The following is a 15456-nucleotide window of genomic DNA, read 5'->3' on the forward strand; positions in this document are numbered from 1 at the left end:
ACATTGCAACTTGTCGCCGAGCGGTACTTTTGGTATTTTTGTTTCCTCACGGACGGTTTTTACTTGTCGGACCTGTGCTTCATGGCATATTTTATCAGTAAAAACAAATGTTTAATGTTTATTTTTCGGTGGATTTTTAAAATATCTGACTAAAGAAAATACGTCGTGAATACATTTTTAAATAAAGTTTTAATTTCTTTCTTTTTATATTTAAAAAATAAAATAGTTCTGAGTGAATTATGAATAATTAAGCAAATAATAAAATCAATGAAATCATTGTTACTTTTATATAATCTATTATATATTTAATAATTTTATAATAGCGATCCTATTTTTATGTATTTAGAATATTATGTACTAAATAAACGGTTTTGTTTTTTGTTAAATATTTGTATAAGTTTGATTGAATTCTATAAAACGTGTTAAAAAATTAAGAAATGGAAAATATTTATTTTGATTTGTCAAACGAGCAAATAAATATTAAGTTAAATAAAACAATGTTATTAAAATTTTATATAAAGCAATAAAATGTTTAGTCTGGAAAATTATGTAAATAAACAAAATAACAGTAACAGGTAATTTAATAAATATTTATTTGTCTTTGTTTAATAACTTTTTAAAGTGAAAGTAATTAAAAGTGTGTGTGTGTGTGTGTGTGTGTGTGTGTGTGTGTGTGTGTGTGGTACCATGGTCTAATTTTACACAGCGTGAATAAATGTTAAATTGGTAAAAAGGTTTTAATTCGTTGTTTATATTTATTTATATTCTTAATAAAAATTGATGACTTTTCAGTAAATCATAAATAATTAATCAAATATCATTTCTTTAATACGTTTTATAGAATTTAACTATACTTATCTAAATATAAAAAACTAAAATAATTTATCTAGCAATTTATCTAGATTATTCTTCATACATTAAAATAGGATAGATATTATTATATCTTATAAAATTTATATTATAAAATTGTTTATAGAATACAGAATAGAAACAAAATTTAATGAATTTAAATTTTATTATTTGCTCAATTATTCATTCACTGAAAACTCGCCAATTTTTATTAAACATAAATATAAAAAAAGCGAAATTAAAACTTTTACCGCAATACAAATTTATTCATGACGTCCTTTCTTTAGTCTGATATTTATAAAATAAATCCACAGAAAAATAAACACTAAATATTTGTTGCCAAGTCTCAAATCAGCACTAAAATCTACAATAACGCGCAGGTCCGACAAGTAAATACCGTTCGTGTGGAAACAGAGCAAAAATACCAAAAGTACCGTTCGACGACAAGTTGCAATGTCTCATATTACCACCAGAGGGTAGCATTTTATTTTACCTCGAATTTAAATAAAATTACACTTCAACTTCAATAAATAATAATAATAATAATAATAATAATAATAATAATAATAATAATACAAACATGAATATAGCAATGTATCTAGTATATAATAATAATTTACATATATAAAAAATAGGAGAGCTTTTATAAAATTATTACAAATATATAGAATAAAATATAGAATATATATATATATATATATATATATATATATATATATATATATATATATATATATATATATATATATATATAAAACAACAATTTCATTCATTTTATTGTTTGCTTAATTATTTATGATTTACTCAGAACTCATCCATTTTGATATAAATATAAATATAAAAAGGGCGAAATTTAAACTTTATTAAAAACAATTTCACGACGTCCTTTCTTTAGTCGGATATTTAAAAAATAAATCCAAAAATAAACATTAAACATTTGTTTTTACTGATAAAATCTGCAATGAAGCGCAGGTCCGACAAGTTAAAACCGCCCGTGTGGAAACAGCAAAAAAACCCGCCCCGGCGACTAGTTGATTTATACAGATTCAAAGACCACAGTAAATTTAGACATTTATAAGTGTATTAAATACATTAAATTAATAAAAGAATATATTTATTTTTGTTCATAAATATATTATATTATATTTTAATTAAATAAAATGTGATGCTGCACATCAATGCTACTGCAATGTCTTATTGTACCACTAGATGGTAGCATTTTATTATTACAAAAATCACCGATTTTTAGTTTTATATTTAATCTCAAATGTCATTAAAATTTCACTCAAACTGTGCAAGAGTTTGTTATAATTAATATAATCATCTATCTATTTATCTATCTATCTACCTACCTACCTATCTATCTATCTATCTATCTATCTATCTATCTATCTATCTATCTATCTATCTATCTATCTATCTATCTCTATCAAATATATTTATTTATTTTCTATCCATCCATCTATCTAAAAAATAAAAAAAAGGGAAAGTGTTTAGGTAAGGAGAAAAGGGTACACACACTCTTAAAGAGTTTTTATTTTATTTTTGGGTTATCTTATCACTGCTATGCAGATGACACTCAACTAATCTTTTCTTTCCCTCCATCAGATACCACAGCTTCCGCTCGGATCTCAGCATGCTTGACAGACATATCTTCATGGATGAGTGCTCACCAACTTAAACTCAACCCCAGCAAAACAGAACTGCTGATCATCCCAGGTGATTCATCTCCAGGTCAAGATCTCCAAATAACACTTCATGACTCTCTGCTCTCCCCTTCAGCCACTGCTCGTAACCTCGGGGTAACTATGGACAATGAACTGTCCCTCTTTTCACATGTCACTAATGTTGCTCGTTCTTGTAGATTTCTTCTCTACAATATCCGAAGGATTCGACCATTTCTGTCCACACAGGCTGCCCAGGTGCTTGTTCAGTCTCTTGTCATTTCAAGACTTGACTACTGCAACTCTCTGCTGGCAGGTCTCCCCCTGAACGCTATTCGTCCACTACAAATGATCCAAAACACAGCTGCACGGCTTGTGTTCAATCTGCCCAAGTTCTCCCACACCACCCCACTGCTGCTCCTTTACTGGCTTCCAGTAGCTGCACGTATCAGATTCAAAACACTGATGCTTGAGTACAAGGACAAAAATGGACCAGTGCCATCTTACCTCAGTGACCTCATCACACCTCTACACTGCACCACACTGAGATCCTCCAGCAGTGCTCGAGTGGTACCTCCTTCTCTCAAAATGAGAGGTAAGTACACTTCAAGGCTCTTCTCTGTTCTGGCACCGAGGTGGTAGAGTGAAATCCCCTAGATGTCCGTACAGCAGAGTCCCTGACTATCTTTGAACGACGACTGAAGACCTACCTTTTCCTGAAACACTTAAATTAGCACTTTTCAAGTTTGTAGAATTCAAGAGTTATATTTATATTAAGTTTGTAATCTTGTGTACCAGTGTAGATTTATTCATTACTAGAGACTCAAAGCACTTTTGTACGTCACTCTGGATAAGGACGTCTGATAAATGCTGTAAATGTAAAAGGCTGAGGCTAGCATATTTTTTATCTTTTTTCAATAGAAACACTGCTTTTTTTTAACGCTAGCTTAACATGTATTTCACACAGCACTCTGCATTTTGAATGTTCATCTTTGAGTAAAACACTGCATATCATATATCACATCAAACATAATAAATAAAAGTGTACATACATTTTATTTGAATTATTACTATGGGAATTGCTGGATTGTGGGGGTGTGCATGCTATTTAAAATCTTGGCTAGGGCACCAACAGAGCCTGAGCCAACCCTGACATGCAGTGTAGGCAAATATTATCTGTTAAGCGACTCAACACCAGTGGGTGGGGCCTGTGATGTGACTTATAACTGTTGGCCGATGACTTGCTGTAGAGGTGGTCATATACAAGAGTATTTGCCCATATGATGTTGCAGATCACACAATATCAAAATGAGCTGTTTTAAGAGCGTGGTAATATTAATGCATTGTTTGTATTGAGAAGGACGTCTTAAGCTCAAACTTACAGGATGTTTTAATAGTTCAAAGACTTCATATGTCTGAAGATCAAGGCAAGTTTATTTTCCCATGTCACAACCTCTCTAATTATTAATTCATTAGATCTGATGCATACTTAACATCTTTGGGACAAAGGATAAAATTACTTTTTGACCAAATCATGCATTTACCCATTTTTTCTGACTGGAGAAAATCAAAAGCAGTTTAAAAAGCTACGTTTTGATCTGTCTTTTTGAAAAAAAATGTAAGGTTATACAATCTCCCTTGTCTTCCCTGTCATTTGTAGAGACCACCAGGCTAACCGTGCAGAGATCATGGACTGAAGAAGAGAGAAGGGCAGTACACAACCATCTAGGACTGTTTTTGGCAGAGCGCAGAGTTCCTAGAAAAGTAGCCTGCATGAAGTGCCTAGAAGAGGAAAAGGCCATGTGGGGGCAATGGGGGTCCCACACTGCAGGTTAATTTACCTTTCTTACTTACCTTTTCTTCTTTAAAACAATATTATTCTCATCAAATGAAGGCAATTATGGTGTTACAGGAAAATGCAACTCGGCTTCATGGAGGCCACATGCACCAGTCTGTAACTGATGATTTCTCTGTAACTGCAGAACTCTGTGTGTTTCTGTTCCTCACAATATAAAACTAGACAAACACATGAAATAATCAAATATACAAATTCACATGTGATGAAATGAAACACGATTGTATGTTCATTAGCTGAATGATATCTAACAGTCTCATTCACAAACTCGTTCACGGTGGTTCTGTAACAGCATCTGCTTTGAGGAGATACTTACATGTGTCTGGGTCTAAAGTTATGAAGGGCCTTGATGGGAGCAACATCAACTGCAAAGGAAGAAAAGTCACATTTAACATGAAAGAATAAAACGTATGAATTCCAACATAATGAAATGATACATGATTACAAGTTCATTTACTATTCGTTTTCTAACACGCTCGTTCACACTGGTTCTGTAACAGCATCTGCTTTGAGAAAATTCTTACTTTCGTAAGGATCCTCCTCCTGAGGTTCACTGATATTTTGGGGCCTGATGGGCGCAACATCACCTGCAATGATTCAAGGACGAGAATCTCCCATTTCCATCTGTGTGTTTCTGACTATCCTGAGAGAGAGAGAGAGAGAGAGAGAGAGAGAGAGAGATAGTGAGAACAATTTACTAAGATAATAAAACATGAGAGATTTCAGCAACTGTAATGAAAAAGTTAACACTAACCATCTATCTGTCTGTCTGTCTGTCTGTCTGTAGAGAGTGAAGGAGAGAAAATTCTTTCCACAAGCTGTGAGCAAAACAAGTGAACTTTTTTCCACGTGATTATCAGCCACAGTGTTCAAGTTGAGGCTGAAAACATCTCGTACCTCTCAAGGTTTCTTCCTTCTGCATTTCGGGGAGTTTTTCCTTGTCACAGTCGCCACCGGCGCACTCATCAGGGACAAACTTACACTTATAAAGAACATATTCATTTTTAAGCACCACATTATCTGTGTAAAGCTGCTCTGAGACAATGTTCATTGTTAAAAGAGCTATACAAATAAACATGAATTGAATTGAACTCGGTCAAGTACATAGTGAGAGACGGTGATCAAAACCTGACACGCAAATTTGCTTAGTATTAATGTTTCCATGGACAAGACACACATATAGTAATGGCAAAATTCAAGACACAAATATACACTTCCTGAAGAGGAGTTCATTTGGATTAAACGTTTGGATTTTTCAGCTGAATTGATGCAGAACCACAGGTAAGAGAAACAGTTCAATTCGAGTTCAAATAAGCCCCCAAGTGAGAGGGCAAGGTTTATGCAGAAATCCCGAAGTGATGATGATTACAGGAAGAAGTGACACACGCAGATTAAATGTATTTTTCTTAGCTTATTTCTTTATCTTTGTTAAACGCTATTTTTAACAGTCATTTTATAAAAATAAATGTAATCCTCATACACCTTTATTGCATTTTATATATATATATATATATATATATATATATATATATATATATATATATATATATTATTATTATTATTTTTTTTCTTTTATTAATCAATTAATTTCTTTTTTTCTTTTTTATTTCTATTAAAGTGAATGATAACAGACTGACATTCTAATATCCCAGCCAACATGGGCCCCACATTTATCTGGGTTATATGGGCATTACGTGGGCATGGGGTCAGAGTGGGCACTTCGATGGGCTGAATGTGGGCCCCAGTTAGGTTGCCCATTTTGTTTATTCGAGGGCCCTGTATGGGCCACATTTGGGCTATATTTAGCTATATTATTCAATTTATGATAAATTCAATTGATTTATTTTTTGCGTGTTTTATATGATCGAATCAAAAATTTTATATATTAACAATAACATAGTATGACCTTTAGTTAAAAAAATAAAAAATAAATTTGCTTGTGCAGCTCACAGGGTCTCCCATTGGCTCCTGTGTGCCCGCCTTCTGATTCTGAAGAAACGGTCATCACTCACTACACTGGAGCACATGACCTGACCTTTATAACTTGACCTGACCTGATAACCTGACATCTCTGTCACGGTAAGAAATGATCTTTTGTTTTAAATTAATCACATTTTACTGTTTGCTTTCATTTAATGTATACTTCAGAAATATTTGTGGTAATTAAAGTTACAGACACAATATAAAGAAGGTAAGTGTGGAGAGTAAACTGGTTTACCTCAGATATAAACACCTGTGTAGAACTGAACATTCTTAACTATTAGCAGGTAACTAGGAAATTGTCTACTAAAATGTGGAAATAATGACTTTTTAGACCATTTTCACCTGTGTTTTCTCCATATAGTGTCCTCATGATAACAGGAGGATGAAACAATAAAAGCACTGTGGAGTAATCTTTCTTTTACTACCTTTATAACATGTGTATATAAAATACACAGAGAACCCAGCCATTAGGGGGGCACAAGCCAGTGCACTCTCTGCCGGTCCCAAGCCCAAATAAATGGGGAGGGTTAGAAGGGCATCCAGCGTAAAACATGTGCCAAATCAAATATGCGGATCACAAATAAGAATTTCATATCGGATCGGTCAAGGCCCGGGTAAACAACGACCGCCACAGGTATCGTTAGCCGACAGGGTGCCTGTGGAAATTGGGCAACTGCTGGCCGAAGGAGGAAAAGGAGAGGAGGAAGACGTCTACAGAGACAGCAGGAAAAGGAGAAGTGTAGGAGAGTGGAGGTTCAGGTTGGTACTTTAAATGTTGGTACTATGACTGATAAAGGGAGAGAGTTAGCTGATATAATGGAGAGGAGAAAGGTATATATGTTGTGTGTTCAGGAGACCAAGTGGAACGGGAGTAAGGCCAGGAACATTGGAGGTGGATTTAAACTGTTCTATCATGGTGTGGATGGAAAGAGAAATGGTGTAGGGGTGATCCTGAAGGAAGAGTACAGTAAAGGTGTAGTGGAGGTGAAGAGAGTTTCTGATAGGGTGATGAACGTGAAGCTGGAAGTTGAAGGGATGATGATGAATGTTATCAGTGCCAATGCTCCACAAGTTGGCTGTGAGATGGAGGAGAAGGAAAAATTCTGGAGTTAATTAGATGAAGTGGTAGATGGTGTACCTAGGAAAGAACAATTGGTGATTGGGGCAGACTTTAATGGGCATGTAGGTGAAGGGAACAGAGGTGATGAGGAGGTGATGGTAGGTATGGTTTTAATGAGAGAAATGTGGAAGGGCAGATGGTGGAAGATTTTGCTAAAAGGATGGAAATGGCAGTGGTGAACACTTATTTTAGGAAGAAGGAGGATAATAGGGTGATGTATAAGAGTGGAGGAAGGTGGTCTGTAGGATGGTTTTGGAGGCGAAGAAGAAGAGGAGGAGAGTGAGGACTGAAAGAAGAATAAGGTGGTGGAAACTTAAGGAGGAAGACTGTAGTGTGACATTCAGTGAAGAGGTCAGACAGGGGCTCGGTGGTGGTGAAGAGGTGTTGGATGATTGGGTAACTACTGCAGGAGTGATGAGGGTGGCACCTAGTGATGGAGGAAGTGAGAGCAGCGATTAAGAGGATGAAGAGTGGAAAGTCGGTTGGACCAAATGACATACCGGTAGAAACGTGGAGATGTTTAGGAGAGATGGCAGTGGAGTTTTTAGCCAGATTGTTTAACAAAATACTGGAAGGTGAGAGGATGCCTGAGGAATGGAGAAGGAGTGTGCTGGTACTGATCTTTAAGAATAAGGGAGATGTGCAAACCTGCAGTAACTACGGGGGAATTAAGTTGATCAGTCACACCATGAAGATTATGGGAAAGAGTAGTGGAAGCCAGGCTGAGCGAAGAGGTGACCATCTGTGAGCAGCAGTATGGTTTCATGCAGAGGAAGAGCACCACAGATGCCTTATTTGCTTTAAGAATGTTGATGGAGAAGTATAGAGAAGGACAGAAGGAATTGCATTGTGTATTTGTGGATTTAGAGAAAGCGTACCACAGAGTGCCAAGAGAGGAGTTGTGGTATTGTATGAGGAAGTCTGGTGTGTCAGAGAAGTATGTGAGGGTGGTGCAGGACATGTATGAGGACAGTGTGACAGCAGTGAAGTGTGCAGTAGGTACGACAGACTGGTTCAGGGTGAAGGTTGGACTGCATCAAGGATCAGCCCTTTCCTGTTTGCAGTGGTGATGGACAGGTTGACGGACGAGGTCAGACAGGCGTCTCCCTGGACTATGATGTTTGCGGATGATATTGTGATTTGTGGTGAGAGTAGTGAGCAGGTTGAGAAGAGCCTGGAGAGGTGGAGATATGCGTTGGAAATAAGAGGAATGAAAGTCAGTAGGAGTAAAACAGAGTACATGTGTGTGAATGAGAGGGAGGGCAGTGGAGTGGTGCGATTGCAGGGAGAAGAGGTGGAGAAGGTGGAGAAGTTCAGGTATCTGGGGTCAACAGTGCAAAGTAATGGAGAGTGTCTTAGAAAAGTGAAGAAAAGAGTGCAGGCAGGGTGGAGTGGGTGGAGAAGAGTGACAGGAGTGATTTGTGATAGTAGGGTATCTGCAAGAATAAAAGGGAACGTTTATAGGACTGTGGTGAGACCTGCGATGTTGTATGGATTAGAGATAGTGGCATTAAGTAAAAGACAGGAGGTGGAGCTGGAGGTAGCAGAACTGAAGATGTTAAGGTTTTCGTTGGGAGTGACGAGGGTGGACAGGATTAGAAATGAGTTTATTAGAGGGACAGCCCATGTAGGATGTTTTGGTGACAAGGTGAGGGAGGTGAGATTGAGATGGTTTGGATATGTGCAGAGGAAGGACATGAGTTATATTGGTAGAAGAATGCTGAGGATGGAGCCACCAAGTAGGAGCAAAAGAGGAACGCCAAGGAGGAGGTTCATGGACGTGGTGAGGGAAGACATGCAGGTAGTTGGTGTGAAAGAGGCAGACGGATGACGGATGATTCGCTGTGGCGACCCCTAATGGGAGCAGCCGAAAGCAGAAGATATACAATAGACAGAGAAAACCTCTGAGGAGATTGTGACAATACTTACCATTATTTTAATGTGATTTAGGTGAAATAGGTAGAGGTGATAAAAAACGTTCATATTTATATCATTTCTGAACATATAAAAATATGATACGTTATGATTACGTTAAAGATAATAAACGTCATTTTGCGCCTTTCAGAAAGTCAGTCAGCCCCCCACCTATCCACAGACACCACGAACTGAGATGTGTTTGACTTGAAGCTGTGCAGTGAAGAGGCCGACAAATTAGAGAGCAGAAAACTCAGAATTCTTCCGAATCGTATTTTTACAGAAGCATGCTTCGGTTTGTGCAGTCAAGTTGAACACTTGATGTGTTTAGCACCACTAAGGCTTTTTAAAGACAAAACATCATTATAAGTAAGTAACTTAAACTAATGTTACAGTGCTAATTATTCTAAACATTAATCACAACAAAGCCTGAAATTCACCATATTGATGCATTTAACTTCTTGCATGGTACTGTGTAATTTGAACATCAATTACTTAGATCAGTAAACAGTTTGGGCAAATGGTGGATTAGAAGGTGCTTATGATTGTGATTTTTAGTCTTTTTTTTTTTTTTTAGTTCTGATAGTCTTATGCTCATGTAACTTTCATGCTTTATACATACAAATAATGGGTTGATGCGGTAGCATGCTCTACTTTATATAATTTTTTTTGCTTTATAGGTAATCCTTTGCAGAAAACTGTCAGTAAGAAAGAGCTGGAGACTGCGCTTGGTAAATGGTTTACAAATGCAAGAGACAGAGATGGCAACCGTGCTTTGAGAGCCCAGCGGGACCATGATTGGAGGGCAGTACAGCCAGAAGTGTAAGTCATATAACCCATAGCTAGGGCTGCACAAGTAATAATATTTTATCCCAATCACTGTTTTTGCCTCTGTTTAATTAAGGGAATACCCCACCCTGAAATGAAAAAATATCTCATAAATTAAACAGAGAAAGAAAACACATGCAAATAGAAAAAAACACCAGCAAATAAAAAAAATAAAAACAACATTATCAGTTTAACAACACACGTGCTGTAAACCCCCACAACGCAACCAAGTACAGAAACACGCTGCAAACCCCCACAATGCAACCAAACACGGTGCTGATCCTCACAACAAAACCAAATAGCACAGATCACAAAATATATGTTTCAAGGGGACCACATCAAGTGACAAACCCGTCTGGGACTGCTTATTGTTCAATGTCTATTCGTCAGTGGTGTTGTCGATGACCTGAAAGGTGAGTTGCTTGTTCTACCTGAGGTTTGAAATGGTTTGACAGTGGATTTTCCATAGTAAGTTTAAGTACACATTAAGTTCACCCACAGAAATCAATCATGAAATTAATAAATGGGACCCAATTCTCACCCACTGTGGTCCCATAACAACCCCATAAAGGTGCCATTTGTGGGTTGATCCATGATTAAGTCATGTGGGCCCCATAAGGGTCCTTTTTGTAGCCCACTTTGGCCCCATTTTTAACACCTATTTGGGGGTGTTAAATGGGGCCCACATGAAAATGTTGGCTGGGCATTGATTTTTTGAAATGTCAATATTTGTTATTTTCACTGTGCCGATTTCAGACCACCAACCGATTTCCTGTCATTGTGTGTCTTTTTCAATCCACTGGTGTATAATGTCCTGTCTCTCACTCACCACAGATGTAGACTAGCTTACAAAGCTAAGAATGAGCAGCCAGAAAGCAACAAGAAATAAAGCTAACGTGGATGAGACAGAGGGAGTCAGTGATGTAAACATGACTGAGAACAGAGACATTCCTTATCATCATCATCATCATCATCATATTTTCTCTGCTTGTGTTCTATATGTGGATCTTCAGGCTGGGCACATTCATTAGGTGCCAACATTTCTAATTCGTTTTTTTGTATTAATATATGTATTAGGCTGTCAAAATTCAAACGGCCCAAAATTCTATTAACACGATATCAATTCAGCACACATTTCTGTTTTACCATTTTTATAAAAAATATAAATACATAAATAATAACTAAATATAAAAGATTTACAAATTAACAACTTCAGCACAACATACACTGATTCATGACGTCCCTTCTTTACTTAGATATAAAATAAATAAATAAACTCCAGAGAAAAATATTTTTAATCAGTAAACATTTGTTTTATTTCTGCACATCAAGTCTCAAATCAAACACCAAATCCACCATGATTCACACAATTTACCCTCTGGGTGGCGTTTTGTGGGTTTTTCCCTCATAATGGAGAAACGAACTTAAATTACTGTCTTTATTGATCGTACAGATAAAAACAGTACATCATTCAAATCTGTAAAATGTCTAATTTTATTTGTAAACACTTATGATAACAACAAAACGATGTGTTTTTGTAAAATAAAGTAAACCAACAGGGGGCGCGCTCTGTCATGTCATCTCTCTTTGTAAAATACAGTGAACCGACAGGGGGCGCTCTCTGTCATGTCATCTCTCTTCACAAACATATCAATAAAACAACCTGAATATCATTGAATATTTACTGGTGATACCAGTTTCTCTGGTATCACCTCATTAACTGTCCGTGTGGAAACATAGCAAAGGTTCCGTTTGGTGTCCTGATGATTTACGTCATTTGAACCATCATTATTACTTTACAACATTTACAAGAATTTTTTGTCTTCATGCTCTATGTTGCTTAAAGTATTAAAAACAGGAAATATAAATATATGGTACATTTAGAACATATAGAAATGTGTGATTAAATATTTAATTTGATTGACAGCCCTAATATTAATATGATGTGAGGTTCAGTTACCAACGTGACACTAAAACAGGTAGAAGTAATAACTACTTTTTACTGAAGTACACGTCAGAGCCAAAACGTCTTTACTTTCACTTGAGTAAAGAAGTATAATCAGTACTTCAACTTTTCCCTGAGTATTTTAAAACATGAGTATCTGCACTTCTACTTAAGTAAAGGATGTGTGTACTTTTGCCACCTCTGGTTTTAGCTACATCAGCAATACAGTATAATGTGTTTATAGCCTGCATGACTTTAGCTATGCTAATGTGTGACATCCCATGGTAATGCTTCACCAACACTATTAAAGCTAGTTTAGGCAGAGCATTTTTTCATTTACATCTCTAATGATAGCAGCAGAATATGATTTACATTGTTTAGAAGCCCAATACTTGATGTCCTCCTCAGTAGGCTGACTCTGAAGTATTTTTAGATCAATATCTGGTATATTGGAGATATGTGACATCATCGAGATCTCAGGATTTGTATGTACTGTGTCCAAATCTACTGGTTGTTTTGCTGCTTTCTTAGCTACTTTATCCGCTAACGTGTTTCCCTGAATTTCCTCTGAATCACCTGCGGCATGTCCTTTAACCTTCAATATGGCCACTTTGGCAGGGAGTTGAACAGCATTTAACAGTTCCATTCGATTTGCTGCCCACTGCTGCCTGAAAATTCCACTTTGCTAATGCTAGGAAAGTTACTTAAATATGTTAATTTGAACCCTCGTTTAAAATGTCGCCATAATTACACTGTATTTATTCAAATATTAACACTTAAAATCTTAACTTTGGCAAAAAGAAGTCTTTCATAATGTCTCTATTCACACTATTATTATTATTATTATTATTATTATTATTACTATTATTATTATATTTTAACATCTGAGGATTTTATCATTACCATTATTATTATTATATTTTAATATCTGAGGATTTTATAATTATTATAATTATTATTATATTTTAACATTGACTACTAATAATAATGTGTTACACATTTTTTATCAAGTGGACAGTCAGAATGTGTAACACATATTAGTAGTCAATGTTAAAATATAATAATAATAATAATAATAATAATAATAATAATAATAATAATAATAGTTAATGCCCCGTATCTATAAACTAAATCAAGACTTACCGTAAGTAAATGAATCAGCAGGAGGAGCAGCTCAGTGAGGAAATGTCCAGTAGATAATTAAACTAATATACAGTCATCACACTAAACCATTTGATATCTTCTACATCTCAAAGGTTACGTAATGAGATGCTTCTGAGCAAAGAATGCAGTAACATCAGATCCGGTGTTATGCGCTAAAATGCTCCCCTGCCACAGACTGCACCACCTTTTATTTATTTATTTTGTGAATGCAATGTGCTTCTGTAGATAATAAGCCTTTAAGATAAAACTTGATCCGTGGGGAATTTTCCAAAAAGTGGTGTAGAAAGAAAGAAAGAAAGAGGAAAGAAAGAAGAATAAATAAAACTCCATTTATTTTTCTTCTATACTTTGATTATAGTTTTATGGGTGTTTTTGTATGAAATATTATATAATACATCATATACATATTATATACATCCAGGTGTGTGTGTGTGTGTGTGTGTGTGTGTGTGTGTGTGTGTGTGTGTGTGCAGGCACTAAAGATGGCACTGATCCCATACTGGGTTGATCACCTGATACTAGTAAGAAATGGAGATCAGATCAGAGAGAAAATAAAGAATGGATTGGGTCTGATCCTGTAGCATAAAGATAGAAACTCTATTAAATACTAACTAAAGCACAAAGTAATACATGTGATTTGGACTCCTTCTGCTCTGGGCTTTTTCACATCAACTCCTCAGATCCTGTAGATAAACGTGTTCTCGGTTTGCAGACACGGAAATGCAGGAACACTGGAGTCTTCACACACAATTGTTCATCACCATTAAAATCTACAAGAGAAAGAAGTGAATCAGTAACAGAAAACTAGAAGGAGGTGTTTGATGATCAGCAGCAGGTAATTATCTCTGCTTCAAGGAAACCAGGATTTGATTCCAGTGTATCATTTGTCCTTCAACATTTCTTCATGCTTATATAATATCTTTGGTAGAACATTTAGTTAGAACAAATGAGAAGCACTGCACTTCTCCAATCCCAGGCTGTAGAGTTTTTGCTGCTTTTAATAAAGATCACTGCTGTGGAGCTTCTCTCTTGTTCTACATGGATATTAATGTGCAGACTTTAAGAACAAGCTGTGGGGAATTTTACAGGAATCATAGAAGACACGGTGTGGAGGTGGAGAGATAAAAGCACTGTCGAGTGAGGAAACCAGCTGCTTACAGGAAATCCAATATTTGTGGCAATAAAAGATGATCCTCATCTAATAAAAAAACGCTAATGTGCTTAATAATGATAATGTGCTAAATAACGCTAATGTAGTAAATACCACAGATTTAGTAAATAACACTAATGTAGTAAATAACTGTAATGTAGTAAATAACTCTAATGTAGTAAATAACACTGATGTAGTAAATAACACTAAACATTACATCAGTTTCAGTGTTTATATAAAACAGATTATTACTCACCTCAGTGTCTGTAGTTTGTAACGTTTATCATCCTTCAGATCAGAGAGAATCTTCACTCCTGAGTCTCCTACTTTATTCCTATACAGATCCAGTTCTCTCAGGTGTGAGGGGTTTGATCTCAAAACTGAAGCGAGAGCAGCACAGCCTTCATCTGATACTCCACAACTCCACAACCTGCAGATACACAATGATACACACTTCACTCTTTCAGTTTCTACACATTACACATCCTGTGTGTTCTTTCCACTAAAAAGAGAGAGAGACTTTTTGACTTTTACACTCCTTTATTTAATATAAGACTCAGCATAAGTCACGTTATGTTCTGGATGGCATCAGGTAATAAAAAGTAAAATAAATAAATAAATAGTTTAATATAAAATAAATAAATAAATAAATAACATTAAATAGACATTAATAAAACAAGACAATGAAAGTTAAAAGATGGGGGTTGGTGTAATCGTTTAGCCGAGCTCTGGTGCAAACTACAATTCTTTTTCTTTTAAGAAACAAAGAGCTTCTCCACAACACCACACACTCGAACATCTTCAGACCACCCAGACTCTTGTAAAAGTTAAAATTAACAACAATCCTGGATTTTGTAAATCTGAAGAGGATTCTAGCGGCATCACAGTCAGTGTTTTGAACCATTTTGTTTTTTCTGCTCAGGTATATTGCCATTTGAGCTTGACCAAAAATAAAATTAATTAACCAAAATTAATAAAATTAAA

General features: G+C 35.8%; 1 long non-coding RNA gene across 4 annotated transcripts; it reads left to right on the plus strand.

The window, feature by feature from the left end:
* The first annotated feature begins 636 nt into the window (after positions 1-636).
* LOC124376881 lies at positions 637-13874 on the plus strand. Of its 4 annotated transcripts, none has more exons than XR_006923959.1 (2): positions 637-657; positions 13744-13874. It is a non-coding gene; the product is annotated as an uncharacterized LOC124376881 (long non-coding RNA). The 4 variants fall into 4 exon arrangements; XR_006923958.1 differs by having other exon boundaries at positions 637-653; XR_006923960.1 differs by having other exon boundaries at positions 638-649.
* The last annotated feature ends 1582 nt before the right edge of the window (positions 13875-15456 follow it).

This window comes from Silurus meridionalis, chromosome 23 (assembly GCF_014805685.1).
Source record: "Silurus meridionalis isolate SWU-2019-XX chromosome 23, ASM1480568v1, whole genome shotgun sequence".
Classification (NCBI taxonomy): domain Eukaryota; kingdom Metazoa; phylum Chordata; class Actinopteri; order Siluriformes; family Siluridae; genus Silurus; species Silurus meridionalis.